General features: G+C 36.3%; 1 protein-coding gene across 2 annotated transcripts in view; it reads right to left on the minus strand.

Annotated features, from left to right (window-relative positions):
• lrfn2b (leucine rich repeat and fibronectin type III domain containing 2b) overlaps nt 1-22,614 on the minus strand; it is a 154,236-nt gene that overhangs the window by 49,337 nt on the left and 82,285 nt on the right. For both annotated transcript variants that reach the window (XM_053489410.1, XM_053489411.1), the window contains exons 3-4: nt 16,790-16,887; nt 5,187-5,288 (exon numbers count right to left, since the gene is read on the minus strand). The gene's annotated coding sequence lies outside the window, so the exon portion shown is untranslated. The remainder of the gene's footprint in view (nt 1-5,186; nt 5,289-16,789; nt 16,888-22,614) is intronic.

The following is a 22,614-nucleotide window of genomic DNA, read 5'->3' on the forward strand; positions in this document are numbered from 1 at the left end:
ACATGCATCCTGATAGCAAAGGAAATTACAAGATGAGATCTCATGTTGATGGACATGTTCTAGACAAAAATAAGCCATTTTTAAGTTTAAATGAGATTTTAGGCATTTTCTCCATCTTCTCAAATGTATCTCCTGAGAAACTGTTTCCTATTGGGGAAAAACTGAGAGCTCAAATGTCTCTAAAATGTACTTCAGTTTATTATGGGGGGGATTTTTAAATTATTATTATTATTATTATTATTATTATTATCATCATCATCACAAGTGATCTATATAAAACTTTTCCGATTTTTCTTTTTTTGCTCATACATGTGTGTATAGCTAATTAAAATGAAATAAAATTCTATGTCTATGTTTAGTGATTTCTGTCTACATTTATCATTTAAAGTAAAACCTATTTTTGATTAGACATTTATGACTGTATCTTCAAAGTTTTCCAATGGCCAACCCAATTAGGCCTACTGTACCATGTAGATTCTAATAAATATATAACTCCCGGCAATTTCTCCCACACATGCTCTAAGCCCGCAAATGTTGGTCACTGTGTTAGGGAAATGTGCACCAAAAGGCCTCAGTGTCAAGTTACAGTAACAAAACCACTTTACCAAAAATCTGTTCAACTTGAATGAGCGCATCATTCATTCACTCATTGGGTGGCAGCAGCATACCACCTACTTTGCCTGCTGCAGATACAATTAAGAAGAAGGTAAGGTTGAGTTAAATAAAAGTTTAATAGAATTGAGAATGAAGTAGTGAGGTTGAATGTCACTTGGTTAAAACCACTCAGCTGGTTACAATATTATTATTAGGAACATCCTAGGGTTAGGCTAACCATCGTATGGTTTAAACTTTAGGTCAATTTTTACTATTGCTTTTTTACGCCAAGGTAAAAAAAAAAAACAACAACTATTTTTTGTTTTAAAATAGTAAGTTAATGTTACTGCACGATCAGTTTTGGAAACCAGTAGTTTTACCATGGAGTGTTCGGTGTTTAACCTGTTGCCAGAACATGTAACTTTAAAAACATCACCTAATTATATTCTACAAGTAAAGACCAATATGTTTATGTTATCCTGGTAATGATATACAGGATATACTTTACTTTAACTAGGTTAATCAGAAGCATGACACCTTATAAACCTTAAAGGAGAACAAGAATCTCAACAAGGAAAATGCTTCCAGAGTCTGAATCAGCACCATATGATTAGTCAGGTAAGCACCAGCTCATGAGCAAGCTCAAGCCCACCTCTCAACCTTCAGACAGATGGGAATGGAGTAGCTGAATGGTGTAAAACACATTTATAAAAGATTACATTTAAAATTTATATACAATTTTACCTGCTTAGACTATCAGCGAGTTAACTACCAAGGATTTCTGACAGAATTCTCATTTCATATTCAGGAAAGTCAGTAATCTTAATTGTTGGGGCTAACTGCCTTAGCAAAAGTTTAAATAACTGGTTAAACGGTTAAATAAGTTAAATGTCTGAAGAAACCTAAACTTTTTTTAAAATGTTATTTAATGCGACTTAATGTGCCAGACAGCAATTAAGAAACATTTGATAGTAATAATAATTAAACAGAAACTGATTCCGATTATGAACTGAATAACTGGATTAAGTTGCTGTCAATTATATTAATTATATTATCAAGTAGATCCAGCCTTTTTAAATGTCAGCAATAAGGCACAATATAATGGGTCACACTGATTTATTATTGGTACAGTAGATGTAAACCGGTAACAATATATATATACACAGGGGCCCAAAAGGGGCCCTACTACTGTATGTGTGTGTGCTCGTATGTGTGTGTGTGCATATAAATTCAGTGTTCAATAAAGAGTTGATTGAAATATTTTTATTATTTTCATTTTAACATTATGAGCAATGATGACTGAAGTATTCCATGGACAAAACAATTACTTCGAGTACATGTACTTTTTTTTTTAGCCATCTTAGTTTAGCAAAGAATTTACAATGATGTCAAACCAATAATTATTTTGAACTTTAAGTATTCAATGTATTGTTTGTTCATTTATTTAATATCTATACAATGTGTGCTGTGTAGGGTTGTGGAGCTTGGAGCCTATCCCTGGAAGCTTCGCACACAATGCTGGGTATACTGAAAGCCAACAAGCAGAACATACAAACTCCACAAGGTAAGATTCGAACCCAAACCCTTGGAAGTGCGGGGTGACAGAGCTAAGGACTAAGCAACTGTACTGGCCCATTTTATAGTTGAATGACTAAAAGTAATTATGTAGGAATAAGTGAAAAATGTGATGCTGAAGAACTGCTCCCAGAAATTAGCTGCTACTTTCTACAGACTTTCATTTTAGTATTTTTTTCTTCTATAATCTCATTGCATCTGGCAATAGTTCCTGCTGACTGCAAACCCCACCTGCTCTGGTTAAATTGCTGGGGGGTTTTGCAGCACATCTAATTTATAGAGCTTAAATAACCTTTTCCCCTTCCTGAACCAAATCTTTGAACTGCCTGAAGATTCAGCAGTAAGTATTAATTACAGCTATGTCAGAAGTCAGCGCTAAAAACCGACAGGTGAAACTCAGCCTAATTAAAGTTTGCTTTCTTAATGACCACAGACCATAATTAGTTTCCCAAGCAATCTGAATTCAAAGTGTACATGTCTAATGACTTTACCTCTCACTTGCTAAGATTGAACTGTAACATTTTCATTAGCACAGTATGAAAATATTGCTTCCTGTACAGTTCGGCCTCCTATATACTGTAGTTGGGTCTGTAGTGTTTGAGACAAATATTAAAGGCTTTGCTGGCGATCGTGCTCACAAGTCTGACCTCTAAAGCACAAATGAGGGGATCAGTTTCCACCGTTTAACAGACTGACTTTTTAGGCTCCAGATCAGCAGGATTTGAAGTGATCTGGGTTAGACAATCCCCTGCAACTCTCCAGAAACAGTGGAAAAAAGCCGAGCTCAGGCTTTCAATAAACGGATACCTGAGGGATGTGCTTTAAAACAGCGGGGTGAATTTGGTGCTCATGAAACCTCAAGAGTTGGACTTTTAGAAAGAACAAAACTGCAGGAATTCTGCTGTATTGGAAATACTAAAGTAGCACTGGTAAGCCTCTTGTGCTTATAAATCCCGGAAAAGCTGCCACATACCACTTTTACTGCAATGGATCATCATGGCAGTTAAAGGAATATTAGAGCAAATAAAAAAGCACTTAAGATTAAATACGCGTTCGAAAGGAATTTATAAAACTTTTCGTCAACAAAATGCTTATATTTAGCAAGCAGACTCCACCGGCAGCCATTTACTGTATCAGTAGATTTCTTATTCAATAGTCATCCAAGACAAGCTATAGCTATCTTTAGTTTAATAATCTTAATGTAACTAGTTCCTTTTTTGTATAAAAGTAGCATATAACAATTATATGCTACAAACAGTATATACAGTGGGGAAAACAATAATTTGATATTCTGCAGATTTTGTACATTTGCCCACTTATAAAAGAAATAAAGGCTCTATTATTTTTATCCTAGGTTAATTTTAAAGGATAGAGACAGCATATTGATCAAAAACCCAGAAAAAAAGCATATTATATAAATATGTGTTTTAATATAAATGCTATAAATTGAGTTGCTTTTCAGTCAGTAAAATTATTATTTGATTTCCTACTATCCAACAATAATTCTGGCTCCCACAGACCGCAGATTAATTTACTGTAATAAGGCGCTCCTAACAACAACTCAATATGTGTATAATAGACACCCATCCACAAACTCTCTTTCACTAACACCTAACCATCATGGGCAAGACCAAAGAGCTGTTAAAGGTCACAAGATTGTAGACCTGCACAAGGCTGAAATGGGCTACAACACCATAAGCAAGAAGCTTGGTGAGAAGGAGACTGGAACTGAGAAGGAACTGTTGCAGTGCAGGAATTATTCGCGAATAGAAGAAATACAAAAATAACCATCAATAGCCCTCAGAGCTCCATGCAAGCTATCACCTACTAGGGTAAGCATAATCATGAGTAAAGTAAGGGATCAGCCCCGAACTACACAGAAAGGACTTGTGAAGGATCTCAAGGCAATTGGGACAACAGTCACCAAACAAACCACTGGAAACACAATACGCCGCCATGGATTAAAATCCTTTAGCGCTGCAAGGTCCCCCTCCTTAAGAAGGCACATGTACAGGCCCATCTAAAGTTTGCCTATAAACAGAGAAGGATAGAAAGAAAGTGCTGTGGCCAGATGAAACCAAAATTGAACTCATAGTCATCAACTTCTATCTTTGGAGGAAGAAAAAGTGACTGAACCTAAGAACACCATCCCTACAATCAAGCATTGAGGTGGAAACACCATGCTGTTTCTCTGCAAAAGTTGTGAGCCGACTTTGGACTGGGGCCAATGGACGGGGCCATGTATTGTTAAATCTTGGATGAGAACCTCCTGAAGACGGGTCCTCCTGCATGACAATGACCCAAAATATACCGCCAAAGCAACAAAGAAGTGGCTCAAGTAAAAACACATTAAGGTCATGGAGTGAAGCTGTAACTCCAGTGAAGACCAGTATGAAACCTTATTTAGAGGGGAAATTTGGAAAAAAAAAATGGTGGACCAAAATCCCTCCTGAGATATCGGCAAACCTAACAGCTTCAACTCATCTGGGAACGCTTTCCACAAGGTTTTGGAGTGTGTTTATGGGGATTTTGATGTTGCAAAGGGTGGCCCAACATCATATTAAACCCTATGGATTAAGAATCGGATGTTACTTAAGTTCATAGGCATGTGAAGGCAGGTGAGAGGATACTTTTGGCAATATAGTGTATTTAAAAGTTCTCTTAATACAGAGAATGTTTTTCAACTGTAAAAATCTAACAGCCTGTAACATTAATCGTGCAAGTTGTTGTTATAATGTGAGCCATCTACTGCAAAGTCGTCAGAGCTTTCAGAAAAGTTTGACCTTCCAACTGAATATTACAGAGTTTATAGAAAATATGAAAGCATTTTAAATGTTGAAAGTTCTAAGTTACATAATTCTGGGATGAAATGAAAACACAAATGTTTCACTTGATAAATTGCATCTATGCGCTTACTGGTGTACTGTATTATAATAGAAAAACAAAGTAAAAAACTGTGTGTACTCCTGTTTTATAGAAATGCAACAGTAAAATACCTTAATTTTCTAAATATTTACCTGTATTGTACAGCTGCTGTGCCATAGGTTCCAGCTTGTCTTCAAGGACTGTCAATTAAATCCCAATTACCTCCCACCTGCACTCTAGGATGGATGGCTAACCTTGACAAACGAGAAGAGAGAAATGTCAAATTACCTCAGTGTTTTAACTATATGAAACATTCTTCACACAATCCCCCAATACTGTACTGTCAGCCCATGTTCAGCTGATTTATTGCACTAAATTCCAAGATCACTGAACTGACAGACTATCAAACAGAAGGAATAGAGGAGAAGCATTTATGAAGCCCTGTAATTCTCCTTCATGAAGAAGGTAAACAGTAGAAAAATGATGCATTCATGTGTCTAAAATCACCACGAAGCGGAAGATCTTCCTTCTATGACACTTAAGAATTAATCTTTTATGCATGAATAAATGACCCTTCATACAGCTGATAAAATGAATGGGATTTTGATATGCAGGTCAATTTATTTTTCTTGGACTGAGTTTAGTGATCTAGGCAGTCTTAACATGCACTTAAAACAAAGATGCAAAGGGAAATTAAATGTCTAAGGTTATTAGAATAAAGTATCTAAAAAATCCATTCATAACACAGTTCTATATTTTAAATCTCTTCTCAATTCTATCAATTCAGTTGTTTCCCAAACTATTTTCTTACATGCAGTTGGTCTAGCTTACTTAATGATTTTAACAACACCATTTTGCATTAGGAACTCTATCTATCTAATCTATTGTGTATATATAAATAATCACAACATACATTTCTAGACGTTTTTCTCCCCTTTGGCCTTCTTGGTGATATGGTTTAGGTGTGCTCTCTGTCTTACTCTGGTGTCTTCGAAGAACCCATTTACAGTATACTGAGGTCACATGACACTTTTACTGCACACAGTTAGTAAAACTCCAACTAATTATGTGAGTAAAACTTTTGCAATTTATGCAGTTTCAAATTGGCTATTTCAGTGTTTAGTTTGCTAATTTTCGATAAAGTCAAAGTTAGTAGAGGCTCCCTAGATCTCAATTCACTTTTAATGATATATTAGATGCTTTTATCCAAAGTTAAATTTATTCCAAACACAGACTTGGTTAATTGCCCATCAATGGCTTTACAGTCGTCCTGGGATTTGAACACACAACCTCTTGTTAACCAGTAAATAAAATTAACAATCGAGTTACAACTTCCAATCTTGTAGCTTTAATCTACAACTGATGACTGTGCTTTGTTGCTGATGCCAAAATATTTGCTATTTATGTGTGTTAGACATTTGGTGGGTCTGCACCAATACTCAGTCTAAGCTACAGTACTTGATCATGAGTTGATTAACTAGTGTCTCAGGATCAGCTCTGATTATGTATCATTATAACAGTAATTGAGTGAAATAAAACCACCCTCAGTTGGTTTTTACTGCATTTAGAATCTGGCAACATTGAAGTATATTGTTTCCGGCCCTTAAATTAAATTATCGATTACGTGACAATTATTGCCACCTGACACACCTGAAATTAGTACGATATCTGGAACAATGAAATTACACAGTGACTCATAAGACCTTCAAGTATCCAACATGTGAATTAATGAAAGGTTTCAACATGATTAACGTTCAGCAGAAGGGATTTATTGTTTTCTAATGAATTTGATCACAGGGATTAAGGTGCACAGAATTGATTTTGAGTCACCAACTGCATCCAGGTCTCAAAATATGACATTATTCAAACCTTGTTCCTCCTTAAAAGCTTGCCGAAAAAAGAAAAAAAAAAAAAACGGTTCTTGATAAGCGGGTAAATAAGGATATCGGTGTCACCTTATGTTGTTTACCAGATCATAAATGGAAGCAAGGAAATAGGATTTGTGATTTTTCAGGTAATAGCCCCAAACTTTTCCCATCAATTAGTGTAAAAACACACAATCCCTTGCTTACAAGCAATTAAGAGGCTTGGAGCTTATCCCAGGGGACTTAGGGCACAAGGTGGGACACACCCTTGATCGCAGCACACATTCATGCAATTTAGAACCTCCAATTAGCCTAATCTGCATCTCTTTGGACTGTAGGAGGAAACCGGAGTACACGGTGGGAGAACCAACAGTTCCACTGTGCCACCATGCTGCCAACTATTGACTAGTAATGCTGTTCATTAGCTATATGCTGATTCCAGAACAAAGTCCAAAAATATTTCTTTTACTGGTTAGTTATATTTGGTTAAGCAAAGGGATTATTTTTCATATTTAATTTGAGCCTAATTACATAGCCTGATTACATGCATCTTTGGTGAAGCGTATTTAGATCAGCCATTTCCTGCCATTAACTCTGACATCAGTTACAGGAAATACAGCTCAGACTCACATGCTGGTAGAGAATCCATCTGTTAGCTTGATTTGATCACACATTTCTCATTTGTCAGTGTTATGTTCACACTTTTAAATCTGGACCTCATTTTCATTTTCAACAATCAAGGGACAGAGAAATAGAGAGGAAAATGTTGTTTAAAAAAATATGTTAATAAAATATTACTGTTAGAACCACCTGTGCCAGCGGAACCAAAGCAGCCTATTCTCCAGTAATAATGTAACAGCAAGAGCAGTATAGAGACCAGTTTAGTTTGAGATCACAGTAGAAGATACAGTAACATACTTGTGTGTTATGCATTTCTAAAGTACATGCTGTCATTGATACGTACAGTTAAAATCTGCTTCTTTGACAAGCTTGTTTGGATTGTTACGTTGCTACAGTACATCACTCGAATACACCAGTCTTTTCTTTTTCGTGATAAAAAATGGCAAATTAACCAACAAACATAATTAAAAAGTGATTTAAAATATTCTTTGTTTTGTACAAGTAAAAAGATAAATCAAACTTGGAAGTGGGCTTCATGGGGAAAAAAGTTTTTAAATTAAAGTGAAAGTATAACATCATTATATTTTATAACCATTTAACAAACTTAATACTAATTATGCCAAGTTTTAAAAGATGTATGGTCTACAGTAGTATCTAACATCTGTACAACTTAGTGGTTAGCACTGTTGCCTTGCACCTCCAGGGTCCGGGTTCGATTCCCGGCCAGGCTCGATTCCCGTCTCTGTGTACATGAAGTTTGCATGTTCTCCCCCTGCTTGGTGGGTTTCCTCCGGGTACTTCGGTTTCCTCCCACAGTCCAAAGACATGTAGGTTAGGCTATTTGGTGTTCCCAAATTGCCCGTAGTGTGCCACTGAGCGTGTGTGGCCTGCGATGGATTGGCACCCTGTCCAGGGTGTACCCCACCTCGTGCCTTTAGGTTTCAGGTCCCTGCGACCCTTAATACAGGATAAAGCGGTATAGACGGTGAGTGAGTCAGTATAAAATAGAAACCTCTGACATATTGGGAAACTTAATAGCTGACAATATACATTACCATGCAGACAAAATCAATCAAAACCTTGGTTAGTCAGTTACATACTGTTCCAGTTGTATCCTTCCCTCATATTTTTCACAGGATTACAACCACAGGAGTGGGCTAAAGTAACATGGTTTTGTACCTGTCAACTGGCTATCTATTTTTAACCCACAATATCCACAACCTTCTTTTTAAAGTAGAATACAGAATATTCTAAATAGACTTGTACCAAATAAACTGCATTTTTTTGTGTACTATGTCAGGTCAAGAGGTGTCAATGAGAATTAGGAAACACCTGGAACTATAATTATTTAGTACTGGCTAATTAGTATTAAGCAATTGCTTCCTGCCAACACGCTGCATGTCATACATACCAGATGGTGTGTGTTTATTATGAGCATTTTGCTTGCACAGGTGCTAAAAATTAAATGGATATACAGTACCCAAATCATCGCACCTATAGACTTTTCACTGCAGGAGAACACAGGATTCTATAAATCACCCCCAAAGCCAAAAGATGCAACCTGCCATCTCCACAATTTTATTCTTCAGTTTTGTGTGCTTGAAGGGGAATGATAAATGTCGCTAAAGTTTGAGTGCTTAGTAAGCACATTTTGATTATGCACATTAGGAAGATTAAGTCAATTTAAATAGATTTTAGGTGGTTTAGTGGTTAGCACTGTCGCCTTGCACCTCAAGGGTCCGGGTTCGATTCCCGCCTCTGTGTGCATGGAGTTTGCATGTTCTCCCTGTGCTTGGTGGGTTTTTTCTGGTTACTTTGGTTTCCTCCCAGTCCTAAAACATGCAGATTAAGCTAATTTGCGTTCCCCAAATTGTCCGTAGTATGTGAATGAGTGTGTGTATGTGTGTTTGCCCTGCAATGAATTGGTACCCTGTCCAGGGTGTAGCCCACCTCGTCTCCTGGGATAGACTCCAACCCCCCCCAGGACAAAGCCGTATAGATGATGAGTGAGTGAAAAATTACAACAAAGAACTGTAAATAAAGTTTGCTAATCAAATTTAATAAGCTAGATAACTTTAGCAAATACTCTAAGCGGTACTACTGTACCAAACTTTAACTGTTCAGTCTGATAGTATAGTTTGCTGGCAATGCACTAAAGGGTTGTTTAGATTTCTGATTTCGTACATGCTTAAATATCTTAACTCCTACGATACCATCCACTGTGAATATAAGTAGCTCAATATGTCCAGCATTTGTAATGAGCGATCTTGTTGGTAATGCTATTGAACGTACTCATTTCTAGCAACAGTGATACAACAATTCCAGCAATGTCTTTGAAGATACAAATAGAGAAACAATCAGTGAGTCAGCTGATGCTGAAATATTACATTAAATAAAAGGCAACCCTTGGAGAGATCTTCTTCTCTGCAGTTGTATTATGCCTTCCTGGAAACTGTTATTGCACAAGACCAAAGGCCAGGAAACCTTGCTGTACTTCACATGAAGCCTTCCAGCTTCTCAGCGCAGGAGTTTTACTTTTAGCAGCCCTGGTTTTGCTCTTTAAAGGATGAAGCTACAGTACTATTCACAGTATTTTACACATTAAGGTTGACAGATCGACATGGCACTCTAACTCAAATTTCGTTAAGCATGCTAATATCCTCGGTATACATTATACTGTACACCCTACAGTAGTGGAATGGGTAGGTCGTCTCTTTTAACGCTCATGTCTGAATCATCCTTTTAGCTGAGTAAATAAAAAACCCTACTAGGGGTGACATGTACTCCTATTTAACTCACATTGCTATCCTACCTACCCTATAAATTACTAACTCAGTGTGTACTAAGGTGCATCAGGGACTCAGGGTCACTTACAGTGAAATTCTGCCACAAGTTAAGTAATTAACGTGTTAATCAAAAGACTTTACTGAATATCATCAATAGGCCTACATAAGTCTAATTTTTTTCAAAAAGTCTATTTATCTTAAAAACCTCACAGACAGTACCTGTGGATAGTCTGAAGTGGCAGGACAAACTTTAATTTGTAACATAAAACAAGATCTTTTAGTTTCACTTAGCAAAAGTTTGAACTTCTAATAGTTCCAGCTGTCTGAGGGATGCTGCCAAACGCTCTACTGGTTTTGACAAGTCTGCAGAAGAACACAGTGCCTGGAGGCTGCACAGTAATGAACTGTAGATGCTTGTACAATAATGGAAAGGAATTGTTGGTAAAATCTCAGGCAGACCAAGGATAGTGTTTGATTGAGATCAAGCTGGATTAATTATCAGAGGGCAGGAGGGCTAGTCCATCTTAATATGAGCAGAAACTAAAGTGACAGCCTGCCCTGTTCTACTGCATCTGATGCACTCTATTGTTATAACTATAGCTATAACTTAAATCAAAGACACAACGGCATGGTATTACAATCTGCAATAAAGGTATGTTCGCAAAGCAATGCATTGTATTGTGCATAGTGTAGTTTATTTAAGGTTACAATAAAATGCTTCAGTAGGTTTCAGGCTTACTTTTTGGCACCATAAATTTAAGAAATCAGAACCAAAGACAAAAGTGAAACACTACGATAGTACGACATACAGGATTTTAATCCAAGGGGGAAAAAAAAAACTAAACCATTACCTTAAGTAGGGCAGTAGTTTTCTTTTTTTCTGTTTACAGTAGTATTATAGACAGGTGGACAGATAGAAACAGTGGCCTTGGAAGCAGGAACCAAAAGCTATTTCATATATAGACAGTGTATTAATTAAGAACACATAGGCAATATTGACAGTTTTCAGGGCGGCACACTGGCTTAGTGGTTAGCACCGTTGCCTTGCACCTCCTGGGTCCAGGTTTGATTCCTGCCTCATGGTCTTTGTGCAAGGAGTTTCCATGTTCGCCATGTGCTTGGTGGGTTTCCTCCCACAGTCCAAAAACATGCAGATTAGGCTAATTGGCATTCCCCAATTACCCATAGTGTGTGTGCTTTGGGATAGGATCACTTGCAATTTTCATTCTACATTGAACAATGATTTAAGTAAATGATTAAAACCTTACAATTTTAAAGAGTAGCATTTTATAGTTTTGTAATTAGGATTATGATGATTATGATAAGCACATTTAAAAGGTGTTATATATCAGTTATCGATTAATAATAACTGAATTTGCAGATCTCTCAAACAAAAGGCATAAATAGTCTGACAGGTTAATATTAATTTTGAAAATCCATAATACCCACTGAGAACAGTGTTTATGTCCATTCTAGAATCAGTAGTAATTAATGTCTGATATTTGAGGTTAATTACACAAAATATAGTCACATTTCCAATCTAAAGTCATCTGAGATCATCATCTCATCTCATTCACAATTCCTTTGTAATGATAGAAGCAAATACCACACTACTGCATTAATGACATGACCACAGCATTCAATCAGGTGACTGAACCCCGAGAGTAAATGTTCAGTTATACTCCAGATAATGTAGTTCCACTTAAAAGAAAACTAATTTGTCAAGGAAAAAAACTATCACCCAAATATGATGATTACAGAAGCACCTTAAAACAGATGACTTGAAAACAAGAGCATTAATAGCTTTAAACTACACTGCCTAGCCAAAAAACGTCACACACTAATATTCACACACACTAAAGACAGTCTTTTGTCTTGATTACAGCACACATTAACTATGGCATAATTTCAATAAGCATTGACGTATTGACCACCCAAAGTCACATTAATTTCTCTCAAACATCCTGTATTGATGATGGGAGAAGTCGGACTGCTGCGTGAAGGCTTCTCTAGCACAACCCAAAGATTCTTAGTGTGGGTAAGGTCTGAATTCTGTGGTGGCCAATTAATGTAATATAGATGTTTCATGCTCCCTGAACCACTCTTTCACAATTTGAGCCTGATTAATGCTGGCATTGTTATCTTGGAATAAGCCTGTATCATCCGGAAAGAAAAAAAAACCTCTTGAACTATAGAACTATTGAAAAACCTGGTCATTCTATTTATTTAGGTAGTCAGCTGACCTTATTTTCCGAGCATATAACATTGCTGAACCTAAACCTGACCCACAGAAGCAACCCCAGATCATGACACTGCCATACAGGCTTGTACAGTAGGCACTAGGCATGATGGGTGCATCACTTCATCCGCCTCTCTTCTTACCCGGACATGCCATTCACTCTGGAACAGGGTAAATCTGGACTTATCAGACCACATGACCTTTTTTAAACGCTTCACAGTTCATTCTTTAAGCTTCATAGCAAATTGAAGCCGCTTTTCTTATTAGCCTCACTGATAAGTGGTTTCATTAAGGCTACACAGCTGTTTGGTCCCTTGAGTTCCCTTTTTCACTTTTAAACATAGCTGTGATTTCTCCTGTATTTTTTACAGTAAAGAGTTGATTTTATGATATGTGGAAGTAATCTCCAACAACTATATGTTTTTTATGACTTCTATGTTCATCACTACCCATCCAGGCGTGCATAATGCTTTTAACAGTTCTTAACCCAATTTAGCAATTTAACCAGGATTCTTAGTTGTTTTCTTTGCTTGATGCATGCCCTTATAAGTCGATACTTTTGAAACAGAGTGACATCTTTATATCATCCACCACCACCGGATATATTTTCTTTTCTAAGCCGTTCTGTTAAAGGCTTGTATCAGTATTATTTTTGGTCATAGAAACAACCAAAACCTAACCTAAAAGGTAAAAAAAAAAAAAAAAAAAAAATATATATATATATATATATATATATATATATATATATATATATATATATATATATATATATACAGTATATGTCAATCTATATTGCATAATCCTGATAAATAGTTTTAAATAGGGTTTTAGGGTCACCTTCCCACTCAATTCAGAGAAGACAGAACTACTGGTACTAGGTCCACATGCAGAATTAACCTGTTTGATCACATAGTAAAGTTGGATGGCCTATCTGTTTTATCATGTAGTGTAGGTACAGTAGGTTCAGCACTAAAAATACATTGGTGTGCTTGTTGATTCCAGTTAAATCGGCCGATAATCACTAAATTTCTATAGAACAGTTTTGTTCTGGCCAATTACGTAAACCAATATTATTGTGATAATGCAAAAATACATAATTTTATAGTCACATCAACATGCCGTCAATGATCTGAGAATATTTAAATTTTCTCCAAAATATGTCAAATTTGCAAAATGCAAAGTTTCGTTTGTTTTTGTTTTTTTTTATAAAGGAAAACCACAAGGGATAACATCTGTCAATATTTTTATCACAACTAACCTTAATCACCACTTAAGAACAATGCAGTGTGAACAAAAAACATAATGAAGAAAGAAATAAAGACTGATTCCCAGCTCTGACTGAGCAGCCCGGGTTTACCGTACTGCTTCATGTCTGTGGGCTGCGGGTGACTATTCAGCATGGCTACACACACTCTGGATGATAAGAGGTAAAGACCTTCTCTTAAAATTTTTAGTTTTTAATGTTTATAAATAAATGCCTGCCTGCGCTGCCTGCTAATGAATAGCCATGATGAGTTGCCAATTACAAAGTGAGTGAAATCTGTGTTCATTTAAAAAACATTTAGTGCAAAGTTTTGAATTTGTTATTTATTGACAGCTTTCTTCCATGTGCTGCATGTTATAACGAGTAAGTGTAGTAGAACAGTTACATTTTGGCTAAGTATTACGGTATTTGTGAGAGCTCCTTAATACTAGTTAAGGGCTCTTTAGTTGAGCATGATACTTTCTCAGATCTTAATTATATTTGTACACTGCTGTTTAGAATAGGTATCTTTTAATGCTATAAATAATAAGTAAATAAACAATGCTAGACTATTTTAAGTAGACTATGTGAAATGGAAGATTCCAATTACCCCCACACACCTACCTGTGATTAGCAATTAGTGATCAGTATCGTCTGAGTATTCCCTAATATTACTAAGATGGCTTTATTTTATCACAGAAATATTGCCTAAATAAGTGATATAATGTCACTAAATTATGCAATGTTCTACTAGGTGCATAAACAAGCTCCAGTTAATCCAGAATGCAGCAACCAGGGTCCTTACTAGAACACAACCTCTTATCCACACTGCACTGGCACCCTGTGAAATTTTGCATTATTTTTAAAATATTACTATTGACCTATATGACACTGAATGGACATTCACTACAGTAGCAACTTCAGGCAAAAGGTGCTGGCTGTTTGTTGGTACCTTGTACACTTGTTTCTTTTAAGTCAAATTAAAATTAGTGTTTGGAACTTAGATACAGTTCAAGCGATTAAGTCTAGTTAAGCCATTTGTAAAACGTTTTTCCTTGGATTAAAGAGCAGAGCTTGGGGACTCATGGACATAAAGTTTTCTATTGGACTAGTATGTCTGGATGATGTCTTTCCCTACTCTTAGAGATTCACTCGATTTTGTTGATGGTTAACTGACTGGTGGCCTCACTTATCATGGAGTTATCATGTTTGTGTTTTCTTGTGGTTATGCAATCTGCAATCGGCACAAAATATGCATTGCTCTTATTCATTATTTTCATATTAATATTCACATTCATACCTCCCCTGCCTGCATTCTCAACTCCCCTGCCCCATCTCACTATTATTATATGCTATACAATTATAATAAAAATTTTATTAAACTATTAGAATTTTATGTTAAAACTTTTATCACTTCTATCGATTTTTTCATTAAACTAGTATCATAAAACTCTGATTTCTGCATTGCAACTATGCATAATTTCTGCAGACATGGCATTCTTTAGACATTTTCTTTTCTTCAGTAAACAAGCTCAAGTAACAGGTTTCTAAGAGTGGACTGCTTTACCACATGGTGTGGTCACACTCAGGTTTACCCAAGGCTCTTGCATGTACCAAAAGTAATTTCTCTGTACTAGACCGGATACAAATTTAAAGCAAAGCCAAACACTTAAAAAACACATATGTGAATATGGATAATCACCATGGAGTCAGTGACATTTTTAATAGATCAGCTCCATGTACAGATATATAGCTGTTTAAAACTCAGTATGACCATGTAGGGACATAGAAGCTTCAGCACTGTGGAATGAGACAAGGTAAGATGCAGCACTGAGGCTCAGACACAAGAGAAATCACAGTCCTAGTGTCTAATGACCATGTTGTAACTGAGAAAACAGACGGAAGAGCTTGATCTGGACTGCAGCTGAAATGCATGTCTTGCATGTCTGCTGAGCTGTCCATGACAATAATTTGAACACACTGCTCACTAAAACACTGTTTCAGGGTTTTAAGGCAATCTCAATTGTTCGGTTTTTATTACAAAGGGCTATAACCCATAACCTAACTTTAAGTTTACATCAGGCTTCTCAGATTTTACGATAATCCCTGACTTTCGCATTATGATTGGTTACAAGAATTCAGTCAATGGTTGGTTAGATGCTTTACTGTGTATGAAATGCTAAGCCAATTGGTGCTCTTCTCTCAATAGATGAAAGTGTGAAGTAAAGACAGGTGGAAGAGAGATGTTCTAATGGAGTTTTCTGATCAGGAATGGAAGCAAAATTTCCCTCCAAAATACTTGTGACATCACATAATGTGACAAAAAGAATCTATTAATTCTGAAGAGAATAAAAATGACGGGACCTAGCGTTACATGACTAAGGTGTGTAAATGATGCAACTTTATTTCAACTGAGCTATTATTCTGATAATTCATGGTCCATACAAACGCATCTAATTAGTCATTAATCAAAGTATTAGAAAGACCCTGGTGCCATTGTTTATGCCCACACGCTCAACAGATTTGTCATGTCTAAAGTAAAACAAAAGAAAACAGACATCGTATGATTCACGTTTTTTATTCTAAACATTTTCTGCTCAAAACTGTTTTTAGACCTACCAGTATATCCGTTTTTTCCCCAGGGCCAATGATTTATGGACGTCCTTGTAATTTAGCTCATTTACTCACACACAATGTTTACAACCCTTCTCATGTCCTCATCTCTATTTTTCTGTCATGTAGACAACTTGAGTTGTTGTCATGGCGATGAAATAACCTTCTTCCTATCTCAGCTTCTGACGTCACTTTTTTTTTTTTTCCTTTGGTTCTAGCAGCTTTCTAAACTGAATATACTGCCTAAGAAACAATCAAAATGTGTAGAAGGGGTCAAGATTAGACACCTGCTCCAGCACCGTGTCAGTGGGAAAGCACTATATGTGTGTGTTCATTAGATGTGTGTGCGTGTGTATGTGTGAGAAAAGGAATCAGGCGTGTCACTCACAGGTAAATAGATGGTAATAATTAAGCATCCCTTTGGATCAGACAGCTGCATTTCTGAGGCTCTGCTGCTGGGTTCATGCGCCACAAAACACCCTCCTCCTACACAAACACAAAAACACAGTCGATATTATAGATTTACAATTAGCCAGGTCCTGTTGCTTTTTCAGCTTTAGGCAGTCTGTTGATATCTACATGCAACACCGTCTTTATTCCAAAAATAGGGCAGCAGTTGTGCTCCTCTGACAACAAAAAATTTTAGTCTTGGAATAAATGTAATTTTTTTTCTTTTTTTTTTTTAGTGCTATTGTCACAGTCAAGTCGGAGTCACCTCACAAGGTGAAAAAAGAAAGAAGAGGAGATGATGCAAAAGGAAAAATAAATCTGACGGATTTTTGACTTGAAAAAAAAAAAAGAAAACAGGCACAAAGATATTGTGAAATGACACTATATTTAAAATAAGGTTATCTCCAGACTGAATGTCATTTTTCCCTTAAACACACACACACACACACACACACACACACACACACACACTGTACTACATTGTAGTACAGGAAAAGGTAGATTTTTGTCTAATATAATCACAAAATATTGTAAGTCTGACAAAATATAAGGTATATATATAATATAATTTTCAGATTTTTTTTTACCAAAATCTTACCAATCGGTACAATAAACTAAAATTCGACATAAACCACCCATTCCTATGCTTTTCCAATTTAAAAACAGAATCTACTAACACTCTACTGTTCAAAACAAAGGAAAAACCTACTCCCAGTTTGACTACATCCATACATACAGTACTGTATATACATACTAGGGCTGTTTGTATACTTGGAAAGATTAACATTTCTAAACTTTAAGACAAATTACATACAGTATAACTTTTTAAAAAGACTTATTCACTGGTGCTTTTAATTTATTTAATAATTAAATTAATATTAATTACATATATATTTAACCTTCCTAGAGACTGGGGTGAAGGAAAGGATGAAAATTATGATCAAGTGAAAGTATAACCTTTAAAAGTGCAACTATGCAACCCAAAATATACAAGAGTGAAAGTAAAAAAATACCCATTAATTAAAACCTAAATGTCGTTAAATTTCGTCCTCTAAAAAGATCACTAGCAAAACATGCCTGTATCTTAACATCAAGTTCAAGGTTCATGCATGTACTGTACTGCACCTTAAACTGCAACAAGACTCAACATCACGTTCAAGGTATATGCATATACCTTGAACTTGATGTTAAGCCTTGCATTTTGTTCTGAGTTGAATTCTGAGCCATTTATTCTGTGGATTTCTCATTTACATGACCTTTCTTTCATGCCTTGTCTAGGCTTTTGGACTAGATAATTCTGTTTTCTGGTATTCTGACCATGGCTTGGCCTGTGCATACAATTTTGATTATGTTTACCTGGGACTTTATCTGAACCCTAATGTTTTGAGCCCTGTCATTTGTACCACTAAAGCTGATGTCTAATCTCGCTTTATTAAAAAATGAACACTCAACCATTTGCTAATATCGAAAAGGGATTCTCGAAGTCTTTACCCATGCACAATCTGAGAATTATCCTGGAAATAGTCTGCTTTGGCTAAATCAAGATCCATTCAAAATCCACTGCAGATAATGCACTAACCTTTCATACTCTGGCTAGAGAAAGCAGGTGGATTGAGCCATTAGCACCTTTTTTAGACAAGCCCTCAATGAAGCACTTCAATCTGGCACAGATGACTCATCTCTTTCAAACTTTTCAGGGCCTGTAAACCTATCAGAACCATTGGGGTTATGCAAGTAACACTTTCAAATGATGAGCATGAAAGGGTACAGTCGTGTTCAAAAGTTCACACTTTTAATTTGGTGATCTGATTAATTCTGTGTAAAGAAAACAAATATTACTCTGATCGTAGCGGATCTTAATATTAGGAAATACAACCTCAGATAAATAACAAATTTTTTTTTCACCATGCCATTATTTATTTAACCCCAAAAATGAACATGTGGGCTATACTAAGTACCCCCATGATACAAGAGCTTGGAGATGAACGTTTAGAGGCAAAAAGTAATTACCTAATTAAAGCAATTACCTGAAGTTATTGTTTCCTATATGACTTATCAGGCTCTCAAATTATTGTGGAGAAACATTGGCTCATTCATCTTTACAAAGTTGCTTCAGTTCCTTAACATTTTCGGGAATTCGCATATGTACTGGTCCCACCACATCATTTCAATTGCGTTGAGGTCTGGATTATTACAAAACTTAATTATTTTATTTTTCATCCACTTTGATGCAGATTTAAAGGTATGCTTCAGATCACTGTCCTATTGCAGAAACTTATAGGACGGTTACTACCACCTCCATGGTTATTCTTCTCACCTTTTTGTTACATACAGGTAAGAATGTAAAACTACTTTCAGCCCTGTACACTAACTCGCAGTTGCTATCTGTCAGTCACCAGGTATGGTTAGTTAGTTTTGGTAGGCACGGAAAGATATTTCGGTAGAGCAAAATAATCAAAATACAGTTAAATAAAGCTGCCCCTCATTCCTATGAGCCGTGCTGATAACCAGCACGACAGCACTCCCTTCCATGTGATATTGCTTAAATATATTTAATGATGAATTAGAAGTGTTTTATTCTCATCTATCCTGAACAATAAAGCACATAGAACTTAATAAGTTCATTCTGCAGTTATAAATCATCTTAATGTAATGAACTCTACAAACTCCCAGACTGATTACCGCCCACACTCAGTACACTAATATAACCCACTTCATCAGTTTTTGCTTGCATATGAAATCATGTTACTCCTCTGTGTTTTTCCTTTGTTATTCCTGCTGATTGCATTTGTTGTGCAAATGTGACGTTTGATCCAGACAGCTTGTAACCTATTTCTGAGTGATGTGCTTGTTGGTTCAATATAATCTAAAATGACTAAAAATAATCATTGGAGGAGAAATGTTTTCTAGCTCATGTTAAACAGAGTTGTTAAGTTTATATCACTGTTTTATATCACTAAGTGCTGTTTTCACTTGAGTTGTTCACAGGGTTGTCATACCACCCTAGGTAATTGGTTTTTACAACTCATCAGCTGGGACGTCCCCAGAAGTGCATTCATAACAATATCATAGCACATTATAAATAGCAAAGTCTGGGTTCAACTGTATAATTACATGAAAGAGAAATGGCTTTAGCAGACAGCTGGTAAAACTATTCCGAATGTAACAAATACAACTCTTTAAAATACATTTAAGCCTGATCTTATGTATTTATACTTTCAGCTCCTCTTTACAGTACATGTGTATGTAAAAAGTATATATATACAATAGATGGATATCTACAGTAGATAGAAGAAAATCCAACCTGTACTGTAGCTATTAAAGTTATTATATTTACTGGGTTTTGTTTTGCTTGAGTTGAAGGAGTAAATCCAACCCTGCAAAACTCAAAAACAATTCAGCATCTACATGTCAGCTTGGACCTTACTGCATGTGTTGTGTTGATGGAATGTTGAACATTTAAAAAGTCGTACAAAAAAGGCAAAATTAGCCAGAATATTTAAGTGCAAATTTCAATATTGTGATGTTGAGGAGTTGGATGTTCATACATACTGGAAATCGGTCTCAGGTTCTGTTACCAGGATGTATTGTCACATGCTTGAAAATATTTGAGAAACCCTGGCGTAAAAGTCCTAACTGGCTTCACGGTTCCTGGTAGGAGTTTATGGTAAATAAATTGCTGTATACAGCCGTTAGTTCTGGGCCACTAATTTGATTGGTCAAGTGGTGTTCCGAGAGTGCTCATACTTAATGTAACCGCACTGGGACATTTTACTGTCTGTTGCACTCTGCTTGCCTGCTTACAATTCCACTTAACAGTTTAAAATGATGGCAATACGGTTAGCGACATTACCACCAGACAGGATAAATTCTACTTTCCGGAAATACAACTTGACATAAAATATGAAAGGTGAAGGAAAAAGGGATGCCAATTCCACCAGAAGCACTCTTAACAGTAATGTACAAATCAAGGTGATCTACAGTAGCTAGGTAGCATGCTCTAAAGTGAGTGTAATAAGGTAACAATGACTTGTTGAACTTATTAAATATATATATAAAAAATATATTTATGAAAACTTAAAAGGGCTCCTATTGATATAATGGAAGTTTCCCCTTTGCTTCAAGTGAGCATGTAGATTTGTAGACGTTGCTATGGTGTGTGTGTGTGTGTGTGTGCTTGTGTGTGCATGCATATGTGTGGGCGATACCGGAATTACTGAAGTGTGCAAAGTGGCTTCACCAAGGTCTATTCCTCTTATCTTAACAAAACAGTCAGTGCCATTACTGTAACATGCTCCTTTGGAAAGGCCATGAGTGATCACACGGAGAATCAAAATGACAGTGCGGCAAAGTGGAAGATCTTGTTAAAAGACCAAAGCATGCATTAATTACACAGAATATCCTGACCCTTCATTCTCACACCTCCCAGAAGGAATTTTTGGTTGGAACAGAGATTCAACAGGCTACAACAATTCAGAGATGCTTTGTGTGTGAGCAGTCGTTTTTGTCTGTGTCTCAGATTAGGATTTCTCAAATCTGTTATAACCTTAAGGAACCGCACAGGCATTGTGGTAATGCAGGCAGAAGATGTGTGAACAGAGAGTAAGCATCATAAATGCTATAAATAAAGATTAATATTCTGTTGTATTGAGGGCATCATTTATGTTATCTCAATGTCATAATGAAATTTTCAAAACGACATTGCCCTAATGATGTATTTGGAGTGGATGTATAGTGGTAATTATAGGGTGATATGACTTCATACAATGGTTTAAAAGCAACAGCCAAATATAAATCATAAAATTTTTTCTTGTTATCTTAAATGTAAACATTACCTGGCTTGGTAACATTACGCAAAAGCAAAGAAGAAACGTCTGATGCTAAGCCTGCTTTGGCCGAGTGACTTCTGTAGTGCCATTACTGTAACATGCTCCTTTGGAAAGGCCATGAGCGATCACACGGAGAATCAAAATGACAGTGCGGCAAAGTGGAAGATCTTGTTAAGAGACCAAAGCGTGCATTAATTACACAGAATATGCTGACCCTTCATTCTCACACCTCCCAGAAGGAATTTTTGCTTGTCAAAGGTTGTGGAAACATCAAAGTATATGTTCAATAACATTGAAATAATGTTGAACAAATGATCCCAGCACAATGTGCATTTAATATTAGCATTAATGGAATTTTTCTTCAGGACCAATAAAGTATCTATCCATCTATCTGTCTGTCTACCTGCCTGTCTGTCTATCTATATACACTACCTGTCTATCTGTATGAACTGCTCGTACCCCTTTCCTTCTGTAACTAAGCTGACAGCTGGCAGGACTCGAACTCATCTCTTGATGGCGAGAACACTGAATGCTAACCACTGGTCCACTAGAGAACCCTCTATTGATGCTATTAAATACAGTATATGGCTCTGTCAAAGAACGAGAGCCACAGAATAACCTCTTTAAGTCACACACTAGACAACTGTAATTTACCAAAACATTAAATCGGGAAGCAGCCCGAGGGAGGAAGGAAAAAAAAAAAAAAACGCCCCACAGGAACCGTTCTACAGTATGGTAGTTTAGGTACAGTACTATCGCAATATTCAAAGTACAAGCAGAGACACTGTCGGTTAAATATTACTTAAGTAAAAGAAGACGTTCTCCATTCACAGTTCAACTTGGGGTAACGTACGAAATTACTTACCTTAAAATTTACTAAGGATCACTGTGCTCCTATTAGCATTTGAGTCTCTCTCTCTCTCTCTCTCTCTCT

Source organism: Clarias gariepinus, chromosome 27 (assembly GCF_024256425.1).
Source record: "Clarias gariepinus isolate MV-2021 ecotype Netherlands chromosome 27, CGAR_prim_01v2, whole genome shotgun sequence".
Classification (NCBI taxonomy): domain Eukaryota; kingdom Metazoa; phylum Chordata; class Actinopteri; order Siluriformes; family Clariidae; genus Clarias; species Clarias gariepinus.